Raw genomic sequence first — 6,627 nt, 5'->3', positions numbered from 1 at the left:
TTAAGAAATGAGACAAAAAGCCTGGAAAATGTAGAAACAGGTAGTATTTGGACTTAGCACATTTGACTGTGAGTTAGTTTATTGTATCAGTTGACCCACTGACCCCCTTACCTTTTGTGTAATACTTTTGCTCTCAGTGGGGTTGCCCAAAGTTCCCTTCTTAAAGCGGCTTTCTTATAAAAAAATCCTAGACCTGCTTTTTGTGGCACACATGCCTCATATCCCGTTGCAGTTGATAAAGTCACATCATCTCCCACCAGTACAAGCTGTAAAAGATTTCCAGGGCTTATCCAAGCAAACTAGACGTGGGTCGAAGGTTGAGCAATCCTTAAATCAGCAGCAAAGTTAAAATTGAAATCAGCCTCAGAATCCTTTATAGGATGGTCCAACATCTGTTGCTTACAGGGCTCAATCGGACAGCCTCTGGTGCTGACTCCTTAAGCCACCTCCTGTTTTTGCCTTGTCCTTGATACAGCCATGGGCCCACATACACTCAGAGGTACCGAGTTTTTCTCATGTCTATTGGGTCTATTGTGATGCTCTCAGGCTTGTATGACCCAGCCATTGTGATGGGGAGGGGGTTTTCATTTTGCAAGCACCCTGGACCATTAATCTTTATATCTTTAAATATAATTGGCATTAAACTAAAACCCTTTAGGGCCAGATCAATACAGCAGCAAAGAATGCTTATTCGTTGTTGTTTGCCTCTTCATTTCATACCACCCGATATCTAAATGGTGTTTGGACTTTCTGCCCTCTGAAATAAGGACATTTGGTATGGCAAACCTTTGACCAGAGGTCCTAATCAATGGTTTGATTGACTCTCCCTTTGCGCTTGCTTCTGCAACACATGTACTAATATTGGAATGATAATGGGAAATTTAAATCGGCCCCTGCTCTAAAGGATGACACGCACATTCGTAAAGCATTCACTATTTTTGGAACATGACTGGACAGAAACTTTCTTAATTTGCAAGTGTTGATTTTTTAATAGATCTTTCTTTATTGAAGATTGAAATTGTATGTTCATTCATATTACACGACAACACAATGCATTTTGCGCCAAATTCAACACTAATGCCTCAGGAGCCTTTTACTTGTGAGTCCTCTTGACTGAATGAACAGCCCCGTCCCCTTCAATTTCTTGACTTGTACTTTTACAAGTGGCACGCTTCTTTTGTTTTTTTTTTATCCCATTCTACCAAACTCAGTATTATCACTTTCCCCCTTGTTGTGCACTCCAGCGTAAACTGCTTTAAGGTGCTATTTGCAAATATCGCTCTGAACTACAGCTTTACTTGCTTCTGGGCCTTAATCTTTAAATGGGGCTGAGCAGTGTACTCCGGGTTTGGCTGCTTTTAGTTGGTTGATTTCTTTTTTGATTTCTGTAACTTTCAAACAGTCCCATTGTGAAATACCATTGCCACAATGTGCTGCAGTGCATGAAAACTTAAAATTAATGGTAGGGAGAGGGAGAGGGGCTGGGGGGAAGAGAGAGTGCGGGAGGGTGGGAGGGAGCGAGGGAAGGAGACAGGGAGGAGAGAGAGAGAAAACAAAGAAAATATGGTATTTGGGGGCTATGTATTTGCATGGAAAAGATTTTAGCCTTTTAATCAAGTGGAAAGGGGCTCTGTGGTTGGTATCTCAGCCTGTTGATGCTTTGTTGAGTTGCTTGGAACATGCAAGGAAGGAGACCTGAAGCACTCCCGACCAGGTTGCATGTCTCCAAGTTACTGAAATCCAACAGACCTCCTCCCTGTGCCACAAACTTCTGGGCACTGAGCTCTGCAGTTGTTCCCCACAGGTCGCCAAGTGTCCCAGATTTACTTTCTCAGAGTTGCTAGTTACTGCTACCCCACCTCGACCACTATATTTTCCCCAGATACTTGCTACTGTGGAGTAAGCAGGGCTAAGAGAGAGGGAGAGGGGGTGTGCCTATGCAAATCATCTGCCAGTATGCTTCCTGGGAGGTCATTCCATCTCACCATCTGACACCTGGGCAGCGGCAGGTAATTTGGAGAACAGACATATTCGGACAGGCCACAGAGCAAAAGCTGGGCCGTTGATTGAGGATCCCTTTAGCCATGTCTCCCTAAGTTACTGAGGTCCAGAAAAATTCCACCCTCAGCTCTTATAGAGAGGTCCTTGGCCGATCGTGGCCGATCAGGGTCGGGGGTGGGGGGACTGCACACTGCCTCACCTTTTCACTGCTTTCTACAGCGGTAATGCTTTTGCAGAAGGGGCCTGTACAAGTGATTTTGTCTGCGCTGTGGGAAAGTGACATTTATCCACTGACATTAACCAAATTACTTGCGCTGTTCAACGCACATACATGCATAGAAATCATGTTATGTTTTTTGGGGAAGGTCTAGAGGGTCCTGCTGATGATTTATTAAGCTGTCTGCTACTCTTGCTTTTACATAGTCTTCCCTGCCCAGGCATGTTTAAGGCATACTGTATGTCCCTCCTTTACAATGAAAACTCTGTTGAAAGCACAGAGGTACATAGGAATGGATCTGTTAAGAACTGAAACAAAAAGCCTGGAAAAATGTCGAAACGCGTAGGATTTGGACTTACAATTAACTGACTCACATTCAGATGTGCTATCCCTTGCCCCCCTGACCCCCTTTCCTTTTGTGTAATCCTTTTGTTCTCAGTAGGGTTTTCCAAAGTGGCTTTCAAATAAAAGATCATAGACCTGCATTTTGTGGCACACATGCCTCATATCCCGTTGCTCTTGATAAACTCACATCATCTCCCACCAATACAAGCTGTAAAAGATTTTCAGGGCTTAGCCAAGCAAACTAGACGCGGGTCGAAGGTTGAGCAATCCTTTAATCAGCAGCAAAGTTAACATTGAAATAAGCCTCAGAATCTCTTAAAGGATGGTCCAACATCTGTTGCTGGCAGTGCGCAATGGGGCAGCCTGGGTGCTGACACCTTAAGCCATCTCCTATTCTTGCCTTGTCCTTGATCCAGCCATGGGCCCACATGCACTCAGAGGTACAGAGTGTTTCTCATGTCTCTGGGTCTGCTGTGATGCTCTCACTCTTGCATCACCCAGCCATCGTGATGGGGAGAGGGGTGTCGATTTGCAAGCACCGTTGAGCATGAATCTTTTTATCTTTAAATATAATTGGCATTAAACCAAACCCTTTAGGACCAGATCAATAAAGCAGCAAAGAATGCTGATGTATTGCTGTTTGCCGCTTAATTCCATACCATCCGACATCTAAATGGTGTTTGGTCAAACGTTTGCCATATCAAATGTCCTTATGTTAAAGAGCAGAAAGTCCAGAGGTCCTAATCAATGGTTTGGTTGGCTCTCCCTTTGCGCTTGCCTTAAGGCGTCAGCCCGATTGCGCCCTGCAAGCAACCAGTGTTGGCCCATCCTTTAAGAGATTCTGAAGCTGATTTCAATGTTATTTTTGCTGCTGATTTAAGGATTGCTCAACCTTCGGCCCACGTCTAATTTCCTTGGCTATGCCCTTGACATCTTTTACAGCTTGTATTGGTGGGAGATGATGTGAGTTTATCAAGAGCAACGGGATATGAGGCATGTGGGCCATAAAAAACATGTCTAGGATCTTTTTTTATAAGAAAGTCTCTTTAAGTAGGGAACTTTGGACAACACTGCTGAGAGCAAAAGGATTACACAAAAGGTAAGCGGGTCAGTGGGTCAAGGGATAGCACATCTGACTGTGAGTCCGTTTATTGTAAGTCCAAATCCTACCTGTTTCAACATTTTTCCAGGCTTTTTGTTTCATTTCTTAACAGATCCATTCCTATGTACCTCAGCAAAACATGTACTAATATTGGAATGAAAATGGGAAAATAGAATTGGCCCCTGCTTCAAAGGATGACACGCACATTCGTAAAGCATTCACTATTTTTGGCACACGACAGGACAGAAACTTTCTTAATCTGCAAGTATTTATTTTTTAATACATCTTTTTTTAATGAAGATTGAAATTGTATTTTCATACATAATACACGACAACACAATACATTTTGGGCCAAATTCAACACTAATGCCTCGGGAGACTTTTACTTGTGAGTCCTATTGACTGAATGAACAGCCCCATCTCCTTCAATTTCTTGACTTGTACTTTTAGAAGTGGCACGCTGCTTTTGTTTTTTATCCCATTCTACCAAACTGAGTATTATCACTTTTCCTCTTGTTGTGCACTCCAGCGTCAACTGCTTTAAGGAGCTATTTGCAAACATCGCTCTGAACTACAGCTTTACTTGCTTCTAGGCCTTAATCTTTAATTGTGGCTTAGCAGTGTACTCCGGATTTGGCTGCTTTTAGTTGGTTAATTCTTTTTTTATTTCTGTAACTTTCAAACAGTCCCATTGTGAAATACCATTGTCACAATGTGCTGCAGTGCAGGAAAACTTAAAATGAATGGTAGGGAGGGGGGGGTTATGGGGGAGGGAGGGAGGAGAGAGAGACAGAGAGAGAGAAAACAAAGAAAATATGGTTTTCGGTGGCTATGTGTTTGCATGGAAAAGATTTTAGGCTTTTAATCATGTGGAAAGGGGCTCTGTGGCTGGCATGGCAGCCTGTTGATGCTTTGTTGAGTTGCTTGGAACATGCAAGGAAGGAGACCTGAAGCACTCCCGACCAGGTTGCATGTCTCCAAGTTACTGAAATCCCACAGACCTTCTCCCCGTGCCACAAAGTTCTGGGAGATGAGCTCTGCAGTTGTTCCCCACAAGTCGCCAAGCTCCCCAGATTTACTTTCTCAGAGTTGCTAGTTACTGCTACCCTACCTCGACCACTATATTTTGCCCAGATACTTGCTACTGTGGAGTAAGCAGGGGTAAGAAAGAGAGCGAGGGGGTTTGCCTATGCAAATCATCTGCCAGGATCCTACCTGGGAGGTCATTCCATCTCACCAGCTGACACCTGGGCAGCGGCAGGTAATTTGGAGAACAGATATATACGGACAGGCCACAAAGCAAAGGCTGAGCTGTTGATTGAGGATCCCTTTTGCCATGTCTCCCCAAGTTACAGAGGTCCAGAAAATTCCACCCTCAGCTCTCATAGAGAGGTCCTTGGCCGATCGTGGCCGATCAGAGGAGGGAAGTGTCGGAGGTGACTGCACACTGCCTCACCTTCACTGCTTTCTACAGTGGTAATGCTTTTGCAGAAGGGGCCTGTACAAGTGATTTTGTTCTGCGCTGTGGGAAAGTGACATTTATCCACTGACATTAACCAAACTACTTGCGCTGTTCAACGCACATGCATGCAGAGAAATAATGTTATGTTTTTTGGGGAAGATCTAGAGGGTCCTGCTGATGATTCTTTTAAGCTGTCTGCTACTCTTGCTTTTACATAGAGTCTTCCCTGCCCAGGAATGTTTAAGGTATACTGTATGTCCCTCTCTTACAATGAAAACTCTGTTGAAAGCACAGAGGTACATAGGAATGGATCTGTTAAGAAATGAGACAAAAAGCCTGGAAAATGTAGAAACAGGTAGTATTTGGACTTAGCACATTTGACTGTGAGTTAGTTTATTGTATCAGTTGACCCACTGACCCCCTTACCTTTTGTGTAATACTTTTGCTCTCAGTGGGGTTGCCCAAAGTTCCCTTCTTAAAGCGGCTTTCTTATAAAAAAATCCTAGACCTGCTTTTTGTGGCACACATGCCTCATATCCCGTTGCAGTTGATAAAGTCACATCATCTCCCACCAGTACAAGCTGTAAAAGATTTCCAGGGCTTATCCAAGCAAACTAGACGTGGGTCGAAGGTTGAGCAATCCTTAAATCAGCAGCAAAGTTAAAATTGAAATCAGCCTCAGAATCCTTTATAGGATGGTCCAACATCTGTTGCTTACAGGGCTCAATCGGACAGCCTCTGGTGCTGACTCCTTAAGCCACCTCCTGTTTTTGCCTTGTCCTTGATACAGCCATGGGCCCACATACACTCAGAGGTACCGAGTTTTTCTCATGTCTATTGGGTCTATTGTGATGCTCTCAGGCTTGTATGACCCAGCCATTGTGATGGGGAGGGGGTTTTCATTTTGCAAGCACCCTGGACCATTAATCTTTATATCTTTAAATATAATTGGCATTAAACTAAAACCCTTTAGGGCCAGATCAATACAGCAGCAAAGAATGCTTATTCGTTGTTGTTTGCCTCTTCATTTCATACCACCCGATATCTAAATGGTGTTTGGACTTTCTGCCCTCTGAAATAAGGACATTTGGTATGGCAAACCTTTGACCAGAGGTCCTAATCAATGGTTTGATTGACTCTCCCTTTGCGCTTGCTTCTGCAACACATGTACTAATATTGGAATGATAATGGGAAATTTAAATCGGCCCCTGCTCTAAAGGATGACACGCACATTCGTAAAGCATTCACTATTTTTGGAACATGACTGGACAGAAACTTTCTTAATTTGCAAGTGTTGATTTTTTAATAGATCTTTCTTTATTGAAGATTGAAATTGTATGTTCATTCATATTACACGACAACACAATGCATTTTGCGCCAAATTCAACACTAATGCCTCAGGAGCCTTTTACTTGTGAGTCCTCTTGACTGAATGAACAGCCCCGTCCCCTTCAATTTCTTGACTTGTACTTTTACAAGTGGCACGCTTCTTTTGTTTTT

General features: G+C 43.4%; 2 non-coding genes across 2 annotated transcripts; both read left to right on the top strand.

Annotated features, from left to right (window-relative positions):
- The first annotated feature begins 833 nt into the window (after window positions 1-833).
- Window positions 834-940, top strand: LOC138565368 (U6 spliceosomal RNA). Its single transcript, XR_011301255.1, has one exon. It is a non-coding gene; the product is annotated as a U6 spliceosomal RNA (small nuclear RNA).
- Window positions 941-6,275: 5,335 nt separating this feature from the next.
- LOC138565366 (U6 spliceosomal RNA) lies at window positions 6,276-6,382 on the top strand. Its single transcript, XR_011301254.1, has one exon. It is a non-coding gene; the product is annotated as a U6 spliceosomal RNA (small nuclear RNA).
- Window positions 6,383-6,627: the final 245 nt, after the last annotated feature.

Source organism: Ambystoma mexicanum, chromosome 1q (genome assembly GCF_040938575.1).
Source record: "Ambystoma mexicanum isolate Mex_15411 chromosome 1q, UKY_AmexF1_1, whole genome shotgun sequence".
In the NCBI taxonomy this organism is placed as follows: Eukaryota; Metazoa; Chordata; class Amphibia; order Caudata; family Ambystomatidae; genus Ambystoma; species Ambystoma mexicanum.
The sequence above is the reverse complement of the archived record's forward strand: the minus strand, read 5'-3'. Positions and strand labels throughout refer to the sequence as shown.